At 44.3% G+C, this 26,213-nt stretch overlaps 1 protein-coding gene across 3 annotated transcripts in view; it reads right to left on the bottom strand.

Moving 5' to 3' along the window:
* The window catches only part of SALL2 (spalt like transcription factor 2), a 49,148-nt gene that overhangs the window by 20,904 nt on the left and 2,031 nt on the right, over positions 1-26,213 (bottom strand). Inside the window, exon 1 of one of the 3 annotated variants that reach the window (XM_075319540.1) lies at positions 2,562-2,660. The exons of the other annotated variants lie outside the window; for them this stretch is intronic. The gene's annotated coding sequence lies outside the window, so the exon portion shown is untranslated. Of the gene's footprint in view, positions 1-2,561; positions 2,661-26,213 lie in introns of those variants that run through there. 3 annotated transcript variants of the gene reach the window in all.

Raw genomic sequence — 26,213 nt, 5'->3', positions numbered from 1 at the left:
ATCAGGTGACAGGTTTCCTTTAAGACGAGAGCTCCATAACAATATGACATTGTCTTGAGTTATGGTACAATTTCACCTGAACTTGAATTACTCGCTATGGGAAAAAAAGTTGCTGACCACCAGGTGACCATTGCAAAAACATATTTTTCCTATAATAAAGTTGCTTTCTATAAAATATTAATTTTATTGTGGGTATCCTTCTTTGAAAGGATGATACCTTTAAACTGTGAGTAGGTTAGAAAAACAAGCAATGGATGATTTGCTGCAATGCAAAAGTGTAATCTCAAAAGCCATATGCGTGAGCTGTGTTCACAAGTGCCTTCATTTTTGCTCTGGCTTTTGGTCTGGTTTGTAACAGTGGTTTATTTTTTTAACTACGGTAAAATATACTACAGCAAAAAAACCATCATAGCCCAGAAATGGGCAAAGTGTGGCCCTTTGACCACATCTGACCCTTTGGCCAGTCCTCGGACTCAGACAGCCGAATGGCTTAAAACACGGGCTCACGGGCCACACCATGCCCTCCGCCGACCGGAATCACCACTATCCACATTCTTAGGATGCGGATAGCGGCAAATGCATTGGTTGAAGAAGGGACGCAGGCTCCATCTTCAGGCAGTCAGCATGTGAGACTGAGATAGCAGACGTGATGTCGTAATCAGTGCATCTGCTGTGCGCAGAGTCTGTGCACTGGAGACCGGAGCAGAGTGATGGGGGACTAAGAGCAAGGTATGTGTTGTTTTTTTTTTGTTTAGAGTATGGGATTTGTGCATGTATATAGAGGGCTATGTGGGGGCTCATACTGTATTTAGGGGGCTATGTGAGGGCTCATTCTGTATATAGCGGGCTATGTGGGGTCTCACACTGTATATAGGCTATGTGAGGGCTCACACTGTATATAGGGGACTATGTGGAGATTCACTGTATATAGGGGCTATGTGGGGGCTCATACTGTATATTGGGGTACAGTGTGGGGACTCATAATGTATATAGGAGATTATGTGGGGGCTCATTCTGTATATGGGGGGCTGACTGGAGGCTCATACACTGGGCTATATGAGAGCTCAAACTGAATATAGGGAGGCTATTTTAAGGCTCATCCTGTATATAGGGGGCTATGTGAGGGCTCATACTGTACATTAGGGGACTGTGTGTGGGCTCTTACTGTAAATAGTACTGTGTGGGGCTCATACTCTATATAAAGGACTATGTGCACTCATACTGTATATAGGGGGCTGTGTATGTGCTCATATGGTCTATAGGGGGCCATATGTGTAGCTATATATATAGGGTTATGTCAGCATACTTAATTCTGCTCAATATTAGGTGATACAATTAATATAAAGTAATAATTAGAATATGTTATTATTGAGCAGAATTAATTTCAGCGTATTGATTTGGCCTAAACAAACAGTCATAATCTCTCATGTGGCTTACCGGGAATAATAATTGCCTACCCCGGTCATAGCCTAATAATTTAAAAATTCAAAGCTCCAGTTTTTTCTTTTATATCAAAGCAGTTTGATTAGTTAGAATTAAAGGGGATTACCCATGAGAGACCTTAAGGACATGGCCATACAATATGCCATAAATGTACCACCTCTTGGACTGGCACCTATCTCCAGAATAGGGATTCTCTGATACAACACATCTGCTCAGGTATATTTGGAACTCCCATAGCAATGAATGGAGAGAGCCAATGCATGCGCTGCCAGCTCTTCACTTACTGGCGGTCGGATTTGGAGGCCTAGATATGTGCAGGTTCAAGAGGTGAGGCCAGATTCTGTCAGACATTATGGCATATTCTATGGATATTCCACGAATGTTTTTTTGTGATACAACCCCTTTAAGGCTAGGGATACAAGGCTTACTTGTCTTAGACTTCAAAGCAAGACACAATCGTCTGCAACGTCTCTATGATTTGGACATTTTTTTACAGCAAAATCTCAGCTCTAAAACAGACATGTGACAGCAAGTCAGAGGCCGGTTGCACAATTGATTTTTGTCACTCAACGTTTCTGAGAATTGCTGTCGCATTACATATGTCACCTCGTATGCCAAGCCTTAACTTATTCTCATTGTGTCTGATACAGATAAATATTCCAGCACAATAAACAGTTAAAATACTTATCTCAATGTGACACTCGTGTCCATGTGCTCTATGATGGTGTATAGACATCTTATTGAGGGATCTTCTACTTATGACTTCCCTCCATAAGCCAGAACGTAGAGAAGCTTTCTAAACGGTTAATGGGTATTTTGATTGTCTGCTATGGGTAAAATGTCTCTGAGGAGATGACTTCAAGCATATTTGCCATTGATATATAATTGATTATGCATATTTCCGAATAACTAGCATAGTCATGGTCATAGAGACTAAACTCAACGTCATCATTCCCCATAATCTTCTTCACGTCAATATTCCATATCCTACAGCACAATTAAACATTACATATGTGATGGATCAGGCCATTTTTAATGGAAAATCGATATATAAGGCTGGCAAAGCCTCATTTAGCACAAGACATAAGAATTAAAAAAATAAAAGAGGTTTTATTCACCTGTCTGATCTTGTTTCCTCCAGGATAAGCAGATTAACCTTGAATGAGATGATCTGACATTATATTTGTATGGAATTATTTGCAGTCTATGTAAAGATTTCTACAATAGCTTAAGTTGGGAAGGTCAGGTAGATTTACATCGTATTTATCATATAATGTACGCCATTGCTAAGCTCACTATGCAATTGATTTACAAGCTGGTCAGGTGAGGCCGCGGCGCCCACCCTTCTAAGATGAGCTGCAGAAGCCCAGTGCGTAGATGCCTGCTCCTGCTTCATTCACCCCTCCTCCCCTGTTCTTCTCCCCTGCTCTTCTCCCCCTCCTTCACTCACACTTTTTCTCCTATTCAGATCCTGGGAAAAAGATTTTGCAGCTGGCTGAACTAAGGTTGTGAGTCACAAAAGCCCCCTCTCATCACAGGGACAATGCAAAGAAAGTGTCCCAACCCAATGAGCTGAGAATGGAGCCAACCCCCCTGAATTCCCATCTGAGCTTTGCTGCTGATTCTACAAGCCAGAAAGGCTTTATCTCATCCCCACTGTGTGTGGCCTTGCATTAATATTACGTATTTGCGAGATGCCAACATATTCCACAGTACGTTGTAAGAGGCAATTAACAAAGGGGCATTGGACACTTTCTAGAAAAAACATGTATATTAGAATGTTCTCAGCCTGTCCATATCCATGCTGCTTTGTGTTGTAGTCTTATATATTACGGTGATGATTACGGATCATATTAATATAATTGTAAGTCATCTTCAAACCTACTTTACAGGTTATCTGACTTCTCTTTAGAAAAAACATATTTATGAGTCTGAAACAGATCATCTAGTTTCAGCATAGTGACTGATTCTTCAAGGTGCTTACACGACAATTCTGGCAGAAAGCACTTTGAAAGGTTTCCAAATTTTGCACACCAGGAAGTTGCATAAAATAAATTGTAACTTTTGGCATTTTACGCCACTTTTGGGGTAGAGCTGGAGAGGAGCTGTGGCGGTACAGTGTGTGGCAACGCCCAATGGACAAATTAATCAAAAGTGATGGCGTATATTACTCCAGAAATGTTACTCTAGTCCCTATTTCGAGTAACATCTCTGGTAAGGTGGACAGAGACCCATGCCACTGATAAGATGCTCCAAATTTATTAAGTGGCATTACTCCAGAAATGTTACTCAAGTCCCTAACTCGAGTAACATCTCTGGTAAGGTGGACAGAGACCCATGCCACTGATAAGATGTTCCAAATTTATTAAGTGGCATTACTCCAGAAATGTTACTCAAGTCCCTAACTCGAGTAACATCTCTGGTAAAGTGGACAGAGGCCCATGCCACTGATAAGATGCTCCAAATTTATTAAGTGGCATTACTCCAGAAATGTTACTCAAGTCCCTAACTCGAGTAACATCTCTGGTAAAGTGGACAGAGGCCCATGCCACTGATAAGATGCTCCAAATTTATTAAGTGGCATTACTCCAGAAATGTTACTCAAGTCCCTAACTCGAGTAACATCTCTGGTAAAGTGGACAGAGGCCCATGCCACTGATAAGATGCTCCAAATTTATTAAGTGGCATTACTCCAGAAATGTTACTCAAGTCCCTAACTCGAGTAACATCTCTGGTAAGGTGGACAGAGGCCCATGCCACTGATAAGATGCTCCAAATTTATTAAGTGGCGTGTGCCTCTTAATGAAATCATGAATTTCGTGCATCTTATTCCGCACACTCTTCTTTAAAGGGAACCTGTGACCAGGTTTTTCCTTTATGAGGTGCGGCTACCACCAGTGAACCCTTATATACAGCATTCCAGATTACTGTATATAAGAGCCCAGGCCTCTCTGTAAAACGTAAGAATCAAGTATATGTACTCACCTAGGGGGCAGTCTGGTCCGGTGGGTGTTGCTGCTCTCGGTCTGGTGCATCCTTCGTCCTTTGTAGTTATCGTCTTCCTGTCCAGCCCCATGTGGATGACATGTCCCACGTCATCCACAAGGCGTCCGCATGTGTACTTTGATCTAGCCTGCTGAGGTCAAAGACCACCTGCGCATGTGCACTACAATATATTAGTCTGCCCTCAGCTGGGCAGATGAAAGTGCGCATGCACAGGAGCTCAATGGAGGCCTCTGTGTGGATGATGTAGAATGTGTCATTCACATGGGGCTAGGTAGCAGGACAACAATCACACAAAATGGAGGAGGTGCCGAACCGCGAGCAGCGTCACATATCAGATTGCCCCCCTAGTTGAACATTATAAAGGTGATTTTTACGTTCTACAGAGCGGCCTGGGCTCTTATACACAGTATTCTAGAATATATACAGTATATAAGGGCTCGCTGGTGGTGGCCGCAGCTCATAAGGGAAAAACCTGGTCACAGGTTCCCTTTAAGAATAACATTTTGTATACTCATTTTTTCTGCTCTAAGCTTACTGTCATTTTTAGCAGCAGTATTTAATGCTGTATGCACACAGTATGATTTTTCTATGCATTTTTGAGTGCAGGTTTTTCACAAAACTGCAAGCAAATCTGGTGCCAGCAAAGTGAATGAGAATCCTGAAGTGCTGTGCACACGTTGACTATTTTCTTCATGCAGATTTGGTGCATAAAATAATAATAAGTTTTATTTCTATAGCGCCAACATATTCCGCAGCGCTTTACAATTCAGTGGGGACATGTACAGACAATGAGACAATACAAAATAACACAATTAAGATACCAGGAGGAGTGAGGACCCTGCTCATAAGCTTACAGTCTATGAGGAAATAAGGGAGGCACAAAAGGTGAATGGGGGGGGGGGAAAGCTTGTTATATATGGTCCAGCCATCGATTTAATAGGGGGTTCAAAAGCAGCTGCATGAACCCGTCATTGGCCAGAATTTATACAGGTACAGGAGACAAGAATTGGAAGTAAATTTTTCGGAAGGGCAGAAAGGGTCTAGATTAGATCAGGGCAGTGAGGTGATCGGCTAGTCTAAAGAAATGCGTTTTTAGGGCCCGCTTAAAGGTGTGGATGTTGGGAATTAATCGCATTGCTCTTGGTAGTGTGTTGCAGAGCATAGGCGCAGCTCGTGAGAAATCTAAAAATAATCAGCGGCATGTCAATTCTTCCAATGTTTTTGCAGTGTTTTTACTCATTGAATTCAATTGTAAAATGCATCAAAAACACTTCAAAATCACGTTTTTTGCACTGCATTTTTCCTGCCAAGAGGGGCAGAAATGGTGCAGAAATTTGTTCTAATTGTTCACCCCTGGACCCTGTGAACCTGTCCTTGTATTGCTCGAACAGGAGGCCAGTTTGTTACGATTGAAACCTCTGGTAACTTTTGTAGTGAGCCACATTGTACATCTGCATGATCATCTCATAACCGGACAGAGGTAATGAAAACACATTTCTATTGAGTGACTGCAAGCAGAGATTTTGAATGGATTGATGTACAGTATACTAGGAAAATGACACATTTACTGAAACCAGAATACTCCTCTTTTCTTGTAAATATATTACGTATATTAATTGTTTTACTGTTTTAACATAAACGGAATAAAAATATAAAAACAACACTTTTGTTTTCCTCCCATTTCTTATGAGCTGAACTTTTTCTTTGCAAGACTTTTTTCTCTGAAATATTTGTTCACAAATTTGTGTAAATCTGTGTTAGTGAGCACTTCTCCTTTGGTGAGATAATCCATCCACTTCACAGGCATATCAAGATGCTGATTAGACAGCAAGATTATTGCACAGGTGTGCCTTAGGGGTACTTCTCACATAGCGAGATCGCTGCTGAGTCACAGGTTTTGTGACGCAGCAGTGACCTCATTAGCAATCTCGCTGTGTGTGACACTGAGCAGAGACCTGGCCCCTGCTGTGAAATCGCTGATCGTTACACACTGTTCTGGTTCATTTTCTGCTCGTTGGTCTCCCGCTGTGCAGCACACATCTGTGTGTTTGACGGTGGGAGACCAGCGAGCATCGACTCTGTGTAAGCAGCATACGCTGGTAACCAGGGTAAATATCGGGTAACTAAGCAAAGCGCTTTGCTTGGTTACCCGATATTTACCCTGGTTACCAGCGTACACCGCTTAGTGCTGGCTCCCTGCACACTGTCTAATCAGCATCTTGATGTGCCACACCTTTGAGGTGGATGGATTATCTGTGCAAAAGAGAAACGTTCACTAACACAGGTTTACACAAATTTGGGAACAATATTTGAGAGAAAAAGCCCTTTGTATCCACAGAAAATGTCGCGGGTGGAGGAGTTCGGCTGCCGCTGCTGCTGCGGCCTCCGCTGCTCGGTGGCTCGAGCGTTGTGCCGGATCCCGGGGACTCGAGCGGCGCTCCTCGCCCGTGAGTGAAAAGGGGATTGGTTTTGGGGATTTATTGTCCGTGACGCCACCCACGGTTGTGGTGATTGTGTGGACACCACCGCTGCTCTGTATGGGGATCCCGGGAGCGGTGACAGGGAGCAGCAAAGTTGTTAGTTCTCCCCTCCGTGGGTAGGGGGGTGGTTGTCCCGGGGCCCAGTGATGAGGTGGGGGGGATGAAGGATGGCAGGGCCGGTGCAGGGCCTGGTGAGGTGCAGGGTCGCGGGGGCAGCGGTGTGCCACACGGCACGGTGGTACTCACTCAGCCTGAGATGGTGACACAGTTCTCGGTAAAACACACGGCTGGAAAGACGGTTCCCACGGATGGCTGCTGTTGCTTTTCCCCGGTAGTTGACAGTGACTGTCACTTTTCCTGCACCTAAGTTCACTGTTGGTAGCGATGGGTTCCCACCGGTAACCCGCTCCCCGGCTTGGATATGGGCCGGAGGAGCCCCTCTTTGCCCGCAGGCGCTGGCCCTGAGAAACTGGTGCCCTGGCGGTGGCGGTGTCTCTCTCCTACGGTTGGACTGTTGCCTTCAATCGGGACTTAGTTGTTGGGAGACCCAGGAGGTCCCCTTCACTGACGGATTTGGCAAATTCACGGCGGCTCCTAGCCTTGCCGGGATCCGAAAGGCCCCTGCCAATGGTGCTGGCTTCTCTTCGTATACCGTTCCGGTACCGCCGGGCCACCACCCGTCCACGGTCCTTTCGGCAACCTCCGATCAGCCTCTCCTGCAGACGGTCACCGCCGTCTGCTAACCTTGCTGTTCTCAGTCCGGGGCACACACCCGGACCAACTTAAGGCTTCCTCAACTGTCACTTTCTCCCTCACTTTAACTCCTCTCACTTGCTCCTCTACCACTTCACTCCTAAACTCATCTCAACTCTCTACTCGACTGCACTCTACTGCACTCTACCGCCTGGTTTTCCCGCCTCCAGGACTGTGTGCTCCTCGGTGGGCGGAGCCAACCGCCTTGCCCACCCCCTGGTGTGAACATCAGCCCCTGGAGGAAGGCAACAAGGATTTTTGGTGTAGCTTCGGTGTACCTATCCGGGGTGTAGGGTGTGGTGGTGTTATGACCTGTGACCCCTGGCTTGCCCAGGGCGTCACAAAAATGTCTCAGATCTTTGAGTTCAGCTCATGAAAAATGGGAGGAAACCCAAAAGTGTTGCATTTATATTTTTGTTCAGTGTATGATTGACACAGGCTCCCATTTTGGCTTTCTTATAAGTGGTTGTAGAAAAGACCGGCTTTCATGCCGCGCTTGTCACCAATTCCAGGAGGCAGATAGGGTTAATCCAATTAACCCTATCTGCCTCCTGGAATTGGAGACAAGCGCGGCATCAACCCCGGTCTTTTCTACAATCAGATATACCTATAAACTTCGGGGCTGCAGCTGATTGACCATGTGATCTCGCCAATATAGGAGTTGTGACTGGCACAACCCCTATAGGTGAGTTTTTCCATTAACCCTTTCTATGCTGTTTACCAGTTAAGACTCTATTGCGCTCTTTTGTCCACAGTCTGTCCTCCATTTTGGCTTTCTTAGTTACAGGAAGACTAAACTATCGTTTTGAAAAATTTAATTAGAATAATTGAACATCTTAACTCTTTGTCCCGGCAATTTGAACATTTATAAATATGTGACCATACATACATTGTTACGGTTGCTGCGAGCACTGGAGACTAAGTCCAGATTTCTTACTACTGCACATGTGCGAGCGCTGGAGACTAAGTCCAGATTTCTTGCTACTGCACATGTGCGAGCGCTGGAGACTAAGTCCAGATTTCTTGCTACTGCACATGTGCGAGCGCCGGAGACTAAGTCCTATCTTGGAGCCATTGCACATGTGCGGGTGACATCATCGCTGACACGAGGTCACATGTCTCTGACACCTTCTATGCCGATTGGTCGCTGGTCATGTGCTTGTGATGCCTTGCTCGGTGATAGGCCAGCATGACGTCACTCCTGTCGTTCTGGCAGCGGATTGGCTCTGGTGTCCTCCATCTTGGATGAGGCACAGAGTCTATATAAGACCCTGACACACGCCGCATGGCGCTCAGTCCTCTTGGTTCATGCATAAGAGTAGACGCTCTGTGCGCGTTCCTCTAGGCATTCCTCTCTCTATGCTAGGTGAGCGCTACCGGCAGGGTAGCGTTCTTATACCTTACAGCTTCGGCTGCTGTCCGTATCCTTACCTCTTAGGGGAGCGGACATAGGCAGGTGCCTGAGGCACATGGTCTGGCTGGGCCTTGTGGTTCGACTCGTAGGTGGACGTTGCCGCTAGGGTAACGTTCCTTATACTGCGTCTGGCAGTTGTTCGTATCCTCGCACACTAGGGGAGCGAACAGAGGTAGGAGCTTTGTGCGGCTTACGCTGCTGTTCGTCTCTTTTGCACCACTAGAAGAGCGGACCTAGGCAGGTGCCATATCTAGTGGTTCGTGTCCTCGCACACTAGTGGAGCGAACGCAGGTAGGAGCTTTGTGCGGCTTACGCTGCTGTTCGTCTCTTTTGCACCACTAGAAGAGCGGACCTAGGTAGGTGCCATTTCGCACACATTGCCTTTGTCTCTGTGATTATTAACAGAGATCATTCCACACACCCTCCAAGTAAGGGAGGAATTGCTTTACTTACTTATTATATCCTTCTGTGAGTTAACAGAGGTATTGCACTCTGCCATAGTCTGCAGCAGAGTCTTTGCACGGTGGACCCTGACTGTCTGATACTCCTTTAGGTTATCAGACAGCCCCCCGTAACATTAGGACTGAGCCAAGGGTCTGGCAGTTATGGCAGAATATCAGCAGTTACACCGTTACATACAAGTACTTGAGTCACGGCTCAAGAGTATAGAGGATAAACCTCAGACCATGGTGACATCTGCACATGATCCTCGACTTGCTCTGCCAAACAGATATTCTGGCGATGCCAGATCATGTCGTGGTTTCATTAGTCAGTGTCAGATACACCTAGAGGTCAACTCTTCTCGCTTCTCTACGGAGAGGTCCAGAGTAGGCTTTATCATCTCCTTACTTCAGGACAAAGCCTTAGAATGGGCGACTCCCCTATGGGAGCGCTCTGATGTGGTTACTCTGAGACATCAAGACTTTCTTGATGCTCTTAAGGCGGTATTCATGGGTCTGCAGGTTACCCATGATGCGGCCCTGAGACTGTTAGATCTATCTCAGGGTTCGTTATCCACTAGTTCTTATGCCATTGCTTTTAGAACTCTGGTGGCAGAACTAGATTGGCCAGAGAAGGTGTTGATTCCTATCTTCTGGAGAGGGTTGGCAGGCTATGTCAAGGATGCTCTTGCTACTCGTGAGGTCCCTGCTTCTCTGGAGGACTTGATCACAGTAGCAACGAGGATCGATGTACGCCATAAGGAACGTAGACTCGAGGTCTCTTCCTCACGCCCTAAGCATCAGGCTATTCCAGTTGTTGAGGGTCCACTACCATCTTCCTCAGCATCTGAAACATCTCCCACTCCTATGGAGTTAGGTCATACGTCTTCCAGACTACGCAAGTCTGGTCCTCCTATATGTTACGTATGTCGTCAGGCTGGGCACTATGCCAACAAGTGTCCTAGTCGTCAGGGAAACTCCCTGGCCTAGTAACCATTAGAGGGGGGTTACTAGAGACGTCTTCTGCACCCTCTAAGTGTTGTATCCCAGGTCAGCTCTCGTTATCTGAGAATACATGGCCTATTATGGCTTTTGTGGATTCCGGAGCTGACGGGACTTTTGTGTCCTCAGGATTTGTAAAGGGACACAATATTCCCTCTATCATGTTAGAGGCGCCTATTCCTGTCCGTGTTGTTAATGGAACTATGTTGTCTGACTCCATTACATTGAGGACAGTTCCCTTGCGCCTTTCCCTGTCTCAGGGTCACATAGAGGAGATTTCTTTTCTTGTTTTGCCTGAGGGTATAGACGACATCCTTCTGGGTCTCCCATGGCTTCGGACTCATGCTCCTCACATTGACTGGGAGTCTGACAGCATTATTAGTTGGGGTTCGAAATGTCAGTCCCGATGTCTTCCCTTACCACCTAAGGTCATTGCGGTTGCATCTACTGATCTCTCTCCCATACCTACACCCTATCTGGATTTCGCTGACGTGTTCTCCAAACAGGGTGCTGAGGTTTTTCCACCCCATAGGCCGTATGACTGTGCCATAGACCTTATCCCAGGTTCGGTTCCACCTAAAGGCAGGGTTTACCCCCTGTCGATACCTGAGTCGGAGGCCATGTCGACCTATATAAGAGAGAGTTTAGAGAAGGGGTTCATTCGTAAGTCTGTCTCTCCCACGGGAGCTGGGTTTTTCTTTGTTCGGAAGAAAGAGGGTGATTTGCGTCCCTGCATAGATTACAGGGGTCTCAACGCAATCACAATAAAGAACAAATACCCATTACCTTTAATTTCGGAGCTCTTTGACAGATTGAGAGGAGCTCAAGTTTTTACAAAGTTGGATCTGCGGGGTGCGTATAACTTGGTACGAATTCGAAAGGGTGACGAATGGAAGACCGCTTTTAACACCCGAGACGGTCACTATGAATACCTCGTCATGCCTTTTGGGTTATGTAATGCACCCGCAGTATTTCAGGACTTCGTAAACGATGTGTTCAGGGATTTACTGTTATCCTCAGTAGTGGTGTATCTGGACGACATCCTGATTTTTTCTCCTGATCTGGAGACTCATCGTCAGGATGTCGTTCGTGTCCTTTCCCGTTTAAGGGAGCACTCATTGTTTGCTAAACTCGAGAAATGTGTCTTCGAGCAGTCCTCATTGCCTTTTTTGGGTTACATTATCTCACAAGAGGGCCTGGCTATGGATCCTGCGAAGCTCTCTGCTGTCCTGCAATGGTCCGAACCTCATTCCTTGAAGGCGGTGCAACGCTTCTTAGGATTCATAAATTATTACAGGCAGTTCATACCCCATTTTTCTACTTTGGTGGCCCCTTTGGTGGCCTTGACTAAGAAAGGTGCTAATCCCAAAGCCTGGTCTACTGAGACATCTCAGGCTTTTGAGGCAGTAAAAAGACACTTTTCAACTGCTCCCGTTCTTCAAAGACCCGATGAGAGTAAGCCCTTCCTCTTAGAGGTTGATGCCTCTTCAGTGGGTGCTGGTGCGGTCTTGTATCAAAAGAACGGTGCAGGTAGAAAAAGGCCGTGTTTCTTCTTTGCGAAAACCTTTTCACCAGCAGAGAGAAACTATACCATTGGGGATAGGGAACTGCTCGCCTTGAGATTAGCCTTGGAGGAGTGGCGTCACTTGCTGGAAGGAGCGAAACATCCTTTCCAGGTCTATACAGACCATAAGAATCTGACGTACTTACAAACCGCTCAGCGTCTGAATCCTCGCCAAGCCCGCTGGTCCTTGTTTTTCTCCCGCTTTCACTTCTCCATCAACTATCTGTCTGGGAGTAAGAATAACAAGGCAGACGCCCTGTCTCGCTCTATGCTTTCTACCCAGGAGGAGATTGACGAACCTCGTCTTATCCTTCCCTCCAGGGTTTTTCATACGCTCTCCCCTGTGACGTTAGACCAAATCCCACCGGGCAAGACCTTTGTTCCGCCTGATCGACAGAATGATATACTGTCATGGGCCCACACCTCAAAGGTGGGTGGGCATTTTGGTATTAGGCGGACACGAGAGTTACTGGAGAGGTGGTATTGGTGGCCACACTTAGCCAGCCACGTCAAGAGATATGTCGGTTCCTGCTACTCGTGTGCTCGCAACCGTCCATTACGGCAGAGACCGGCTGGACTCTTGCATCCTTTACCAGTGCCAGATAGACCATGGGAGGTGGTAGGCATGGACTTTGTGGGTGATCTTCCATGTTCACAGGGACATAGATTTGTGTGGGTCATTACGGACCATTTCTCCCGGATGGTTCATCTCGTACCGTTATCGAGAATCCCATCTTCCAGGGTACTAGCCAAACTATTCCTCAAGCATGTCTTTAGGCTTCACGGGATGCCAGATCGTATCATTTGTGATAGAGGCCCGCAATTTACTTCCCGTTTCTGGCGAGATCTTTGTAGCCTTCTGCAAATTGAGTTGAATCTCTCTTCGGCATACCATCCGGAGACCAATGGTTTGGTTGAGCGTACCAATCAATCTATGATTATATACCTTCGACACTTTGTTGCTGAGAACCACGATAACTGGTCCTCCCTCCTACCCTGGGCAGAATTTGCCCTTAACAATTCGCTGGCTGAGGCCACTGGGCAGACACCGTTCGTACTCAATAATGGGCAACACCCTAGGGTACCGGTACCGTTTCCCGCTGCTGCACCTCCTCCTCTTGTGGCCGACTGGGCAACTAATGCCAGAGAGGTTTGGGATCGGACTCAAGAGTCGATCCAAGCAGCTAAGGACCGTATGAAGACGGTGTCCGATCGGTTTCGTCGCCCGGCTCCTGTCTTTTCTCCAGGGGACTTTGTGTGGCTCTCTGCAAAACACGTGAGACTTAGAGTGAGCTCTGTCAAATTTGCTCCTCGCTTCCTGGGTCCTTATGAGGTTCTTCGACAGGTAAATCCTGTAGTCTACCAATTGAAGTTACCCGTCCATCTTAAGATTCATGACAAATTCCATGTCTCACTGCTAAAGCCGGCTATTTTACCTCACGCTCGTGAAGTGCACTCTCCTGCCTCTGATTCCTCTCGCTCTAGCTATGAGGTACGAGCCATAGTTGGTTCTAAGATGGTTAGAGGGCGCAGGTTCTTCTTGATAGATTGGGAGGGTTACGGCCCGGAACATCGCTCTTGGGAGCCTGAGGAGGCTGTCCATGCTCCCGACTTAGTTGCCGATTACCTGCGTCGCCGGGAGGGGGGCCCTTGAGGGGGAGGTACTGTTACGGTTGCTGCGAGCACTGGAGACTAAGTCCAGATTTCTTACTACTGCACATGTGCGAGCGCTGGAGACTAAGTCCAGATTTCTTGCTACTGCACATGTGCGAGCGCTGGAGACTAAGTCCAGATTTCTTGCTACTGCACATGTGCGAGCGCCGGAGACTAAGTCCTATCTTGGAGCCATTGCACATGTGCGGGTGACATCATCGCTGACACGAGGTCACATGTCTCTGACACCTTCTATGCCGATTGGTCGCTGGTCATGTGCTTGTGATGCCTTGCTCGGTGATAGGCCAGCATGACGTCACTCCTGTCGTTCTGGCAGCGGATTGGCTCTGGTGTCCTCCATCTTGGATGAGGCACAGAGTCTATATAAGACCCTGACACACGCCGCATGGCGCTCAGTCCTCTTGGTTCATGCATAAGAGTAGACGCTCTGTGCGCGTTCCTCTAGGCATTCCTCTCTCTATGCTAGGTGAGCGCTACCGGCATGGTAGCGTTCTTATACCTTACAGCTTCGGCTGCTGTCCGTATCCTTACCTCTTAGGGGAGCGGACATAGGCAGGTGCCTGAGGCACATGGTCTGGCTGGGCCTTGTGGTTCGACTCGTAGGTGGACGTTGCCGCTAGGGTAACGTTCCTTATACTGCGTCTGGCAGTTGTTCGTATCCTCGCACACTAGGGGAGCGAACAGAGGTAGGAGCTTTGTGCGGCTTACGCTGCTGTTCGTCTCTTTTGCACCACTAGAAGAGCGGACCTAGGCAGGTGCCATATCTAGTGGTTCGTGTCCTCGCACACTAGTGGAGCGAACGCAGGTAGGAGCTTTGTGCGGCTTACGCTGCTGTTCGTCTCTTTTGCACCACTAGAAGAGCGGACCTAGGTAGGTGCCATTTCGCACACATTGCCTTTGTCTCTGTGATTATTAACAGAGATCATTCCACACACCCTCCAAGTAAGGGAGGAATTGCTTTACTTACTTATTATATCCTTCTGTGAGTTAACAGAGGTATTGCACTCTGCCATAGTCTGCAGCAGAGTCTTTGCACAGTGGACCCTGACTGTCTGATACTCCTTTAGGTTATCAGACAGCCCCCCGTAACATACATGGTGTATCAGTTAGTTTAATGCATTTAAAACACATTGAACCCTACTTTGTTTTTTTTTTTTTACAATCACAAGCTCTGAGATATATGGAGTAATGCAGCACCAATAAAGCTTTACAAGCACTACTATACCTCCAGATACTTCTGATTTCACTGAAGGTCTAGAGACGGAAGTTATACTACAGTTCCTTTAGTTATTAGAGTAATTTCACACATCAACAGTTACACCTACAGAAGCTTTTATGACATCCCAGTCCAAAAATATTAATATGGAATTGGTCCTGCTTTGAAGCTGTAACAGCTTCCATAGTTCTGCGAATCTTGGAAGGCTATTCACAAAATTTTGCAATTTGCCTATGGCAATTTTTGCTCCTTCTTAACGAAGAGCATTTGTAGGTTGAGATGACAGGTTGGATGAGAAGGCCTGGCTCACAGACTCCATTCTAATACAAAGGTGTTCGCTTAGGTTGAGGTCAGAGCTCTTTTCTGGTCAGTCAAGTGTTTCCACACCAAACACACCCACCCATTACTTTATAGACTTTGCTTTGTACACTGGGGCACAGTCATGATGGAGCAGAAGAGGGCCTTTCCCAAACTGTTTCTACAAAATTGGAATCATACAATTGTCCAAAATGTCTTGGTATGCTGAAGCTCTAAGATTTCACTTCACTGCAGCCATTGGTCTAGCAACCTCTATAAACACGTGAAAAACACCATTGCATTATTTCCCAATCACCAAAACCAGATTCATCAATCAGGCTGCCAAACAGAGAAAGATGATTTATCACTTCACAGAACAGCTTTCCACTGCTCCAGAGTCCAGTGGGGGTATCTTTTGCTCTATTTTTTCACTGGATAATGTACGGTTTCCATATAGCTACTCGGCCTTGGAAACCCCTAATATACATTTTTTTTTGCTGATGTTAATGCCAGAGGAAGTTTGGACTTCCAGTTATTGAGTCAGCTGATCGATGGCGACTTTTATGCAGTACATACAATTGTGTTCAAAATAATAGCAGTGAGTACAAAAACATGGATAAAGCCCAAAATCTTTAGAATAGTTTTTATTTCCATGCATTGGGAACGTTGCACACTGTTTTCGAAATCAAAACATAGGCAGAGAAATTTATATGATGTTTAACTACTCTACAGAAAATATCAAAAAACAAACATTGGGTTGTTCCAAAAAATAGCAGTGTCTGTATTTCTCTTTTCATACTCATCTGTCTACTTTCTATTTAGGATTTAGCATTCCTTTGAATCACTCACCTAATATTTAGTTGTATAACCACAGTTTTTTTAGAACCGCTTCACATCTATGTTGCATAGGATCAACCAACTTCTGGCACCTGTCAACTCCTATTCCAGCCCAGGGTGATTTGACTACATCCCACAATTTATTTGCATTTGTTGGCTTTGCCTCAGAAACAGCATTTTTGATGCCATCACACAAGTATTCTATCACAGTAAGGTCCGGAGGTTGGGCTGGCCACTCCATAACCTCAATTTTGTTGAACTCAAACCAAGATTTTGCTCATTTATTTACTGGTGTGTTGAGGGTCGTTGTCTTGTTGAAACACTCATTTAAAGGGCTTTCCGCTTCAGTGTAAGGCAAAATGTCTTCTTCAAGTATTTGGATATATCAAACTGGTCAATAATCCCTGGTATGCAGTAAATAGGCCCGGCACCATAGTAAGAGAAACATGCCCATATTATGATGCTGACACCACCATGCTTCACGGTCTTCAGAGTGTACTGTGGCTTGAAGTCAGAGTTTGGGGTTCATCTGACCAACTGTGCGATGCCCTTGGACCGAAAAAGAACAATTTTACTTTCATCGGTCCACAAAATGTTTCTCAATTTTGTGTTGTTTGGCAAATTGTATCTGCTTCAGTACATATCTTTTTTTTAAACAGTGTGACTTTGCAGGGACTTCTTCCTAATAGATTAGCTTCATATAGGCGTCTTCTAATGTCTTCTAACTGTCACAGTACTCACAGATAACTTGAGACTGCCTTTGATCATCCTGGAGCTGATCATTGGTGGAGCCTTTGCCATTCTGGCTAGTCTTCCATCCATTCTAATGGTCGTCTTCCATTTTCTTCCATGTCTCTCTGTTCTTGTTTTCCATTTTAAAGCATTGTAGATCATTTTAGCTGAACAGCCGATCATTGTCTGCACGTTTTTATAAGTTTTACCCTCTCCAATCAACTTTTTAATCAAAGTACACTGTTCTTCTGCACAGTGTCTCGAACGACCCATATGTCTCAGTCTTTCAAGGAGAAATGCATGTATAATATGTGTTGGCTTCACCCATAAATAAAGGCCACCTGAATCACACCTGTTTCTTCATAGAATGATTGACCTCACTAATTTACTTCCACACTGCTATTATTTTGAACACCCCCCTTCAATTAATTATTCAACTACACAGACTCAAAACCCGGCGGATCATGAATGCCTAATCTGGGGGTTTTCTAAGAATCCCTTGTTTGATATGTGGTAATATAATTTATACCAAAAAAAGTGAATAATCTGGTTAGTCATATTGGACTGCTATTATTTTTAACACTACTGTATATCAGCATTCAACAACCCCATGCTGTAATTTGTATTGGTCTGCCACTGGATCCAGGCAATTACCATTCGGTAAGTCTTACATCAGTGGTGTGCAAAATTTTTTGAAGGCATCATAAGAGATGACATGCAAAAATATATTGCAGAGAATAATATAACTGACAGACAGCATGGATTGATAAAAGATAAGTCATGTCTAACCAACCTGTTGAGGTTCTATGAGGAGGTAAGTGCAAATCTGGATATTGGTAATGCAGCTGATGTGATTTATCTGGACTTTACAAAGGCATTTGATACTGTACCACATAATAGCCTTATACTAAAGCTCCAAAAGCAAGGACTAGGGGAAACTATAAGCAGAATCGGCTAAAAGATAGGAAACAAAGTGTAGTCATAAATGGTACATTCTCTAATTGGGCTATAGTCAGCAATGGGGTGCCGCAGGGATCTGTGCTAGGACTGATTCTTTTTAATCTCGTTATTAATGACCTTGTGGAGGGGATTGATAGTAAAGTGTCAGTCTTTGCTAATGACACCAAACTATGTAGGATATTAAAAACTGATTTTGACAGTTTAATATTACAAAATGTTTTTGAGAAGATGTATGAATGGGCAGATACTTGGCAAATTAACATTAATGTTGATAAATGTAAAGTAATGCACCTAGGATGGAGTAATCCTATAGCTGCGTATACATTAAATGGAAGTAAATTTGAGACTACAGAACAGGAGAAGGACTTGGGTGTTCTGGATACAAGTAATCTCAGGAGCAGCACTCAATGTCAAGCAGCAGCTGAAAAAGCAACCAAAATTTTAGCATGTATTAAAAAAAGATATTAATTATTATTATTATTATTATTATTATTGTTACCATCCCTCTATAAATCACCTGTAATGCCACATCTGGAATATGGGATCTAGTTTTGGGCTCCACATTTTAAAAAGGATATTCAGAAGTTACAGTCAGTTCAAAGATGTTGGGGGAAAGTGGGGGGTGTGTCTTATAGTCTGAATGTGGCTTCGGGTAATGAGTGTGCTGCAGTGGAGCGGGTCATCGAGGGCATGAACAGGCTGTAGCAGCCTGCCGTGACCATGTGGGCCCGTTCATTTTATATGCATGCCCATGATCCCTCAGCGCTGAAGGCGGCGCTGACAGGTGGGCTGGATGATGGACGGGTGCACGAGTCAAGAGCCGGCCCGCGTGATCACCCATGGCAACTACAACTTGGAGTGATCATGTGTGGCTGTATTCACTACCCCTGCGCATCATCATCAGCGCGGGGGTCAGTGAATAAGTATACTCACCCGTCACCGTTGTCTGCAGCATCGTGATCTCCTCCTTTCTGCCGGCCAGCTGATCTGTGTAGAGAGCGGTGAGCACAGCGATGACGTCATCGCTGTGTGCAGCGCTAGTCTCCACACAGGTCAGCTGACAGGCAGACAGGAGGACGAGCGATGCTGCAGACAATGATGACGGCTCCACACTCCAGCGGTGCTGCTGCCGTCACTGACAGGAAGAGGAGCGATGCTGCATGGAGCGAGGAAAGGGAAGTATAAATGTTTATTTTTTTTTGTGTGTGCCACATGTAGCGGGTCATAAAGCAAGGATGGGGGTATATAGCAGGATGGGAGTATATAAAAGAATGGATGGGGGTATATAGCAGGATGGGAGTATAAAGCAGGATGGATGGGGGTATATAGCAGGATGGGAGTGTATAGCAGGATGGATGGGGATATATAGCAGGATGGATGGGGGGTATATAGCAGGATGGATAGGGGTATATAGCATGATGGGGGTATATAGCAGGATGGGGGCATATAGCAGGATGGGGGCATATTCAAGGATGGCAGTATATAGCAGGATAGCAGTATATCGCAGGATGGGGGAATATTGCAGCATGGGGGTATATAGCAGGTTGGCGGTATATAGCAGGATGGCAGTATATAGCAGGATGGCAGTATATAGCAGGATGGCAGTATATAGCAGGATATGGGCATATACCAGGATGGCGCTATGTAGCAGGATGGGGGCTATACCATGATGGCGGTATATAACAGGATGGGAATATATACCAGGATGGGGTACATATATACAAGGTTGGGGATCATATACAAGGCAGGAGCATCATTACCAGGATGGGCTGCCTTAGTAGAGAATTTTGGGACATTACCCCCATAACAGTGTCAGCAGCAGGTCCTCATCCCATAACAGTGTGTCATGACCACATTTTTTGCTTAAAATTTTATTTTCCTATTTTCCTCCTTTAAAACAAGGGTGCGTCTTATGGTCCAGTGTGTCTTATAGTCCAAAAAATACGGTAGATACAAGGAATGAAAGGCCACCCATATGATGAGAGGATGGAAAAGTTGGGCTTGTTTAGCTTAGAAAAAAGACGTCTCACAGGAGATTTCACTTTCATTGTGGATGGAGAAAATGCCATTCTGGCAGCTAAATAGGAACGGGTTCTTTACACTTAGAACATTTAGACTGTGGAATGCCCTACCAAGAGAGGTAGGAATGGCAGACACTATAACAGCTTTTATAAAAGGGCTGGATGATTTCCTCAGAACAAGCGACATTGTTGGTTATAGATAATCTTATGACAGAGAATATTTAATTAGCGGAGAAAGGTTGAACTTGATGGATCTATGTCTTTTTTCAACCTATGTTGAATGCTGAGCACTTGGTAACTCTGTCCATACCACTGATTGGCAGCTTTCTGGGTACACTGTGCATAGGCAGAAAGCTACCAATCAGTGTTGACATTACAGTATTACAGAATGATCTAGATATGATATATGAATGGACAAACATATGGCAGATGAGGTTTAATGTTGATAAATGTAGAGTTATGCACCTAGGAATGAGTAATACTATTGCTACTTATACATTTGATGGAAATATACTTGTTACAAGTGATGGGCTGACTCGCAAATACCCAGGATTGGAGGGTCCAGTCTGATTATAAAAAAACACAGTTCGGACCCTGAATTGATCCCAGATATCTGGCCAGACGCCAAGTGCCATATAAGTCTATGGGGACCAGACTCCTGCACTTTAAATGGGTGGTAGAAGGGATAGGGGGAATGGAGCAGGTACGTTATACTTACCAGTCTCTGTGCATCTCTAATGCTACTTCTGGGGCTGCTCATTATCCTTTATACATATTCACTGCATTCTCCACCCACTGGCAATCCCCTCTTCTCTGATTGGTTGCAGTCAGAAGCGCCCCCACCCTGTGTGACAATGTGTCTGACTGCTTTCAATCAGAAGCGTTGTGTGTGTCTCTGTTGCTCTAAAAAAAGTATGGCTGGGTATCAAAATAAGAGGAACCACATGTTTTGGTTTTTTTTTAATTATTTAAATAAATAATTAAAAAAACCAGCATGCGGCCTTCCCCAATTTTGATACCCAGCCATGATAAAGCACTGCAAAACCACCAAAAGAATTGACATTCTGCAGGTTTGAAACGAGTTAAAAAATAATCGTGTTCTTGATACTTCGGGAATCTTACTCACGTGTACACATACTCTGAAGGTCGTTTCATTTCCCATTCAATTGCATTAGCCATTGTGACTCAAATGTTATCAAAAATTTACATTTATTCAGTGATACCAATCCCTCCTTCTGGAAAAATGAGTTGGGGAAGAGGCACAATGTGTAATATATGAGAAAGAGGCACGTTGGGTAATGAATGTGGGGGTACAGTAGTAAAGATTGGTGATGAGACAGACACAGTGGGTAACATATTAATAAAGAAGACAGTGGGCAATGAATTGGGGAAGAACACAGTGGGTAATGAATTGGATGAGAGTAGGCGCTGAGCTTATTGCATTGGGGGAAACACAGTAGGTAATGAAGAATAAATAGTGTTCATCATTACGTTTAGCGCCATCCCTTATTATATAGTGTACTCCCTTAGTATGTATATTACCATCCCTTATTACATAATGTCCTCCTGTATTTTATATATTGCTGTTCCTTATTACATATATTATTCACCCTTATTATGTATAGAGCCTTCCCGTGGTACCTAGTGTTCACCCTTACTATATACAGTAAATGATGCCTGTGTGTGTGATATTTATTTTTGTAGGGTGTAATCTGTATTCATTTTAAGGAGTCTCATGCTGCAGGTAGGGCAATGCATAAGGTAAACAAATTAACAAGGATTAATGAACCCAACACTTTTTTTCTCTGTCCTATTATTGTCTCAAACTTGTACATAAGCAAGTGTGTGTTTGTTTCATGGCCCATCATATGAGATTTCAACATACACAAGCCCTCCCTGTCAAATGACTGATGGCCCAAATTGTCTGAACTACCCTTAATCCCTAAATTTAATATCAGAGATAGATAAAGACTGTCCCTGGATTTGCAGTAGCTGACCCAAATGGCAACAGGTGAGACGGAGTCAGAGCTACAGCAGTCCAGTAACAGGATCAATGGCAGGGTGGTTGCTGGTACTGCTACAGATGGGACGGCTGATACAGACTGGACAGGTTTGGGTTCAGGTACAGACAGGATGGCTGATACAGACAGGATAGGTTCTGCTTCAGACAGGAACACAGATTCAGGAACACAGGCAGGTACTGGTACATAGGAATGGTTTCAGGAACAAATTCAGGAACACACTCAGGTACTGGAACACAGGAACATATCCAAGAACAGATTCAGGAATACAGGCAGGTATCGAGATACCGGAACAGATTCAGAAACTCAGGCTAGTACTGGGACACATGATCGGATTCAGGAACTCAGGCTGGTACCGGTACACAGGAACGGATTCCGGAACTAAGGCTGGTACTGGGGCACAGGAATGGATTCAGGAACTCAGGCAGGTTCTGGGATACAGGTACTTGGATAGGTCCAGGTTAAGGATCAGGACTAGTTCAGGCATACAGGCCAGGTGCAAATCTGGAACAGGCTCCAGGGACTAGACAACGAGCTTGTAGCCACAAGGCACACTGGCTAGAGGAGACAATTATTGCACTGGCACCTCCTAATAGGGGAGGGTGCCTTAAATACTTGATGTTTCCCAGGGTTAGGCTGAAGACACTTCAGGAGTATGCACACTGCCCCTTTTGGGGAGCTCAAGTTCTGGCTTCCGGGAGCCATGGTGGGCATAAAAGCAGGAGGAACAGCTAGGTGGCCAGGGTGGTGAGTACCTCAGATTCACTACCGGTTAATGCAGAAATGCCAGAGTTACAGGATCCCCCTCCTTATGCCTCCTCCAACTTAGGTCTGAAAAAACTAGAGCCAAAAAAGCAGAAAGCCAAGGCAAAACTAGGTACTGACAATAGTAACCAGGAATGCCTAGGCCCTAGGGTATCAGCAGGCAGCGAGCCAAAGGATTTCCAGAGCAAAGGGAAGTCTGCAACCACAAAAGATACATAAATCCAAAAGGATGTCTTGGCAACCGACAAACAAAACAAAAGGTAACCAAGACTGGGGGTAAATAGCAGACAAACCTCTAGAGAACCATGAACTTCAGACCAGAAGGTAAGGCAGCTTAAGTTGCCAGACCACAAGATGCATCCTGTGGCTTATTGCCAGGTCCAGACATAAGGCACAAGTATGAGGCTCGCACACAGTGCAGGAATAAGAAGGCCAAAGGTGGGGCAAAAGCAAAAAGCCCCAAGACTAACGGGTGTGTCTGAGGGGTCCATGGTCCGACCTCACTGTTATGACTAGAGTGGAATGGCCGATGCGGTAATCGTGTGTGCATCACCCATAGGTAGGTGAGGATTTCATCCTGGTTATGGCAAGAATAGAATGACTGAAGAGGAAAGTGGGTATTCACCATCTACAGGTCCATAGTCGGAGCAGAATCGGGTGTGCACTGTGTGCAGGTCCATGGTAAAAATTTTATCCTGTTCATCCCACAGGCGGGACCTCTATAGAAAAACTCTGTGAGTGAAGGAAATTTTAGTCAGGGGATTAATAACCTGTGCAAACTGTTACGGCCAGGAAATCAATGACCATTACTGCTGAAATGGGTGTGTGGACCCACTGAATCTGAGCCCGGGCTTACCCTATGGGGGAGTGACTAAGCAACATGATCTTCTCTAGAACTTCTGGTGGTAAGGTTAGATTTTGGGTTGCAGGTAGCCGCCAGGTACCATTCCAAGGTCAGTAGTTGACCCAAATGGCAAGAGGTGAGATGGAGTTAGAGCCACAGTGAGACAGAAACAAGATTACCGACAGGGTGGATGCTGGTACTGGTATAGACGGGATGGCTGATACAGCCTGGAAAGGTTCAGGTTTGGGTGCAGGTTTAAGTACAGACAGGATGGCTGACAGACAGGATAGGTTTTGGTTCAGACACGAACATGGATTCAGGAACAGAGTCATGTATCGGGACACAGGAATGGATTCAGGAACAGACTCAGGAATACAGGCAGGTACTGGGATACTGCAACAGATTCAAGAACTCAGGCAGGTACTGGGACAGAGGAACTGATTCAGGAACTCAGGCTGGCACCATGACATAGAAACGGACACAGTAACGCAGGCTGGTATCATGACAAAGGAATGGAATCAGGAACTCAGACTGGTACCGGGACACAGGAACGATTCAGGAACTTAGACACTATACTTGGCTAGGTCTGGGTTCAGGATCAGAATTGGTTCAGGTGTACCGGAGAGCACCAAATCTGGAACAGGCTTCAGGGACCAGACAATGAGCTTGAAGCCACAAGGCACACTGGCTACAGGAGACAAATGTTGCACCGGCACCTCCCTATAAGAGAGGGTGTCTTAAAAACCTGGGTACTTCCCAGCTTCCCAGACATAGGCTGAGAACACATCAGGCATGATCTGGAACTCCTCAGCGACAGGCTGGGAATACATCAGGAGTATGTGCGCTGCCCCTTTAGAAGCGGTGAGCTTGTTCCTGAAGTGTGCAGCCAGGAGACCCTGGTGGCATAGCCCTTGCTTCTATGCCCTTTAACCCAGGAGCTGCGGCGGGCATAGAAGCAGGAGGAACAGCTGGGCGGCCAGGTAGTGAGTACGTCAACGTCCCTGACAGTTAGTGCAGGGATGCTGGTGTTACAATCCATTCGGCTCCACCTCCATGGCTGCTGACTACTATTAAGTACATAATGCAGTTACTAATAACACAGACATAAATTTAGAAAGTTACTTAACTATAGTGCAAGACAATGGTAGTGGTTTAGAGATGTAGATGGTAGATGGTAGTCACAGATTCCCCTTAAGACACTTGCATTATGCTGTCAAATTCTAATTACATATTCTGAAATTATGGAGAGGGGGAAAACAGGGCAGGATCTACATATTTTTGGTAAGCTATAAGGCTTTATGATTAAATGATGGTTCTATAAATCTACTAAAACTGACTTTCTCCTCAATAAGAAATTTAAATTCTTCGTTTTTATCTTTACAAACGTCAAGTCTAAGAAAAGAGATTCTAAGTTTAAAACGACAAGGAAATTGTTGTTTTTGTACTTTACTAATAGTTGATTTGATCTTTTCTAGCTTTATAGTCACTGTTTCGGCCCTTGCGTTTAACACAAATGCAGACATTGTACAAAGACTGGAAACACTATTGTAAAATTAGCCTTTTCATATCACGGTTCTCTCTAAACTAGTAGTTGAGCGCTTGCTGGAAAAGAAAGAATCCTTCATTATATGTATATTATAATGGAACTATACAGTGAAATTTAGGAATTTTTAAAACTAAAAATGGGTTCAAAGTATTTTTATTAGGTTTGTACGTCCTTTATAAAAAAACAAGAACTGATTTTAAAGAAAGGAGAACTCTTATGGAGACCAATATACTTCTGAATTTGAAGTCCATTTCTGTAACAGAGGATCTATATGGTCTGGCCAAATGAGTAAACCTATTAAAAGGGACATTATAGATAATTGTGATAAATTATTTTACACTTTTGGTGCATTTATTAAATTATGCATTCATAAAAAAAGTTTATATTCAGTTAATGTATTCATATTTTAAGAAACTTTCTATTTTTTTTTTATTAAATTAGAACTTTTTTCTATTTTCTAACAACATAATTTATGTTAAGAAAGCAGAGGTTGTAACTTCACTCTTTTTCCATCCAACGAATACAAAGTTGAAGTCAATTCAAAATGTAGACAGTAAGACCTATCTTACATTTAAGAAACATTTTAGGGTTTACGTGAAATATAGTTTCCCATTGTTTAAACCACATTATCATTTGTATTGAAATAGTCTTATAATGTTTTGCACAAAGACTATAGACAAACAAGTAGTATAGAGGGTAAAGAATGAAAACTGTCTTAGGATAGACTTGACAAATGAGATTTAGATATAATGGATACTGTAAATAGATACTGTAGGTAAATTCTGTGTACAGTTTCTGTAAAAAGATAAATACTACACATGGATTTTGAAGAGAGATACTGTGAACTGATATTAGAAATAAATACTGTAAATAGATACTATAGGTATCCTATAGATACTGTAAATAGAAATTATAAACATTGTATAAAGATAGATCTTCTAAATTGATTCTATAGATACATACTATGGATACTATAAATAGATATTATAGTTAAACACTTTATAAAGATAGACATTGTAAATAGATTCTATAGATATATACTATAGATACTGTAAATAGATATTATAAACACTGTATAAAGATAGATATTGTAAATGGATTATATATATATAAATATATATATATATATAGATATATATTACAGATATTTTAAATAAATATAGATAAACACTGTATAAAGGTAGACATTGTAAATGGA

Source organism: Anomaloglossus baeobatrachus, chromosome 1, assembly GCF_048569485.1.
Source record: "Anomaloglossus baeobatrachus isolate aAnoBae1 chromosome 1, aAnoBae1.hap1, whole genome shotgun sequence".
NCBI classification, from domain to species: domain Eukaryota; kingdom Metazoa; phylum Chordata; class Amphibia; order Anura; family Aromobatidae; genus Anomaloglossus; species Anomaloglossus baeobatrachus.
Note: the sequence above shows the minus strand (reverse complement) of the source record. Positions and strands in the feature narration are given on the sequence as shown.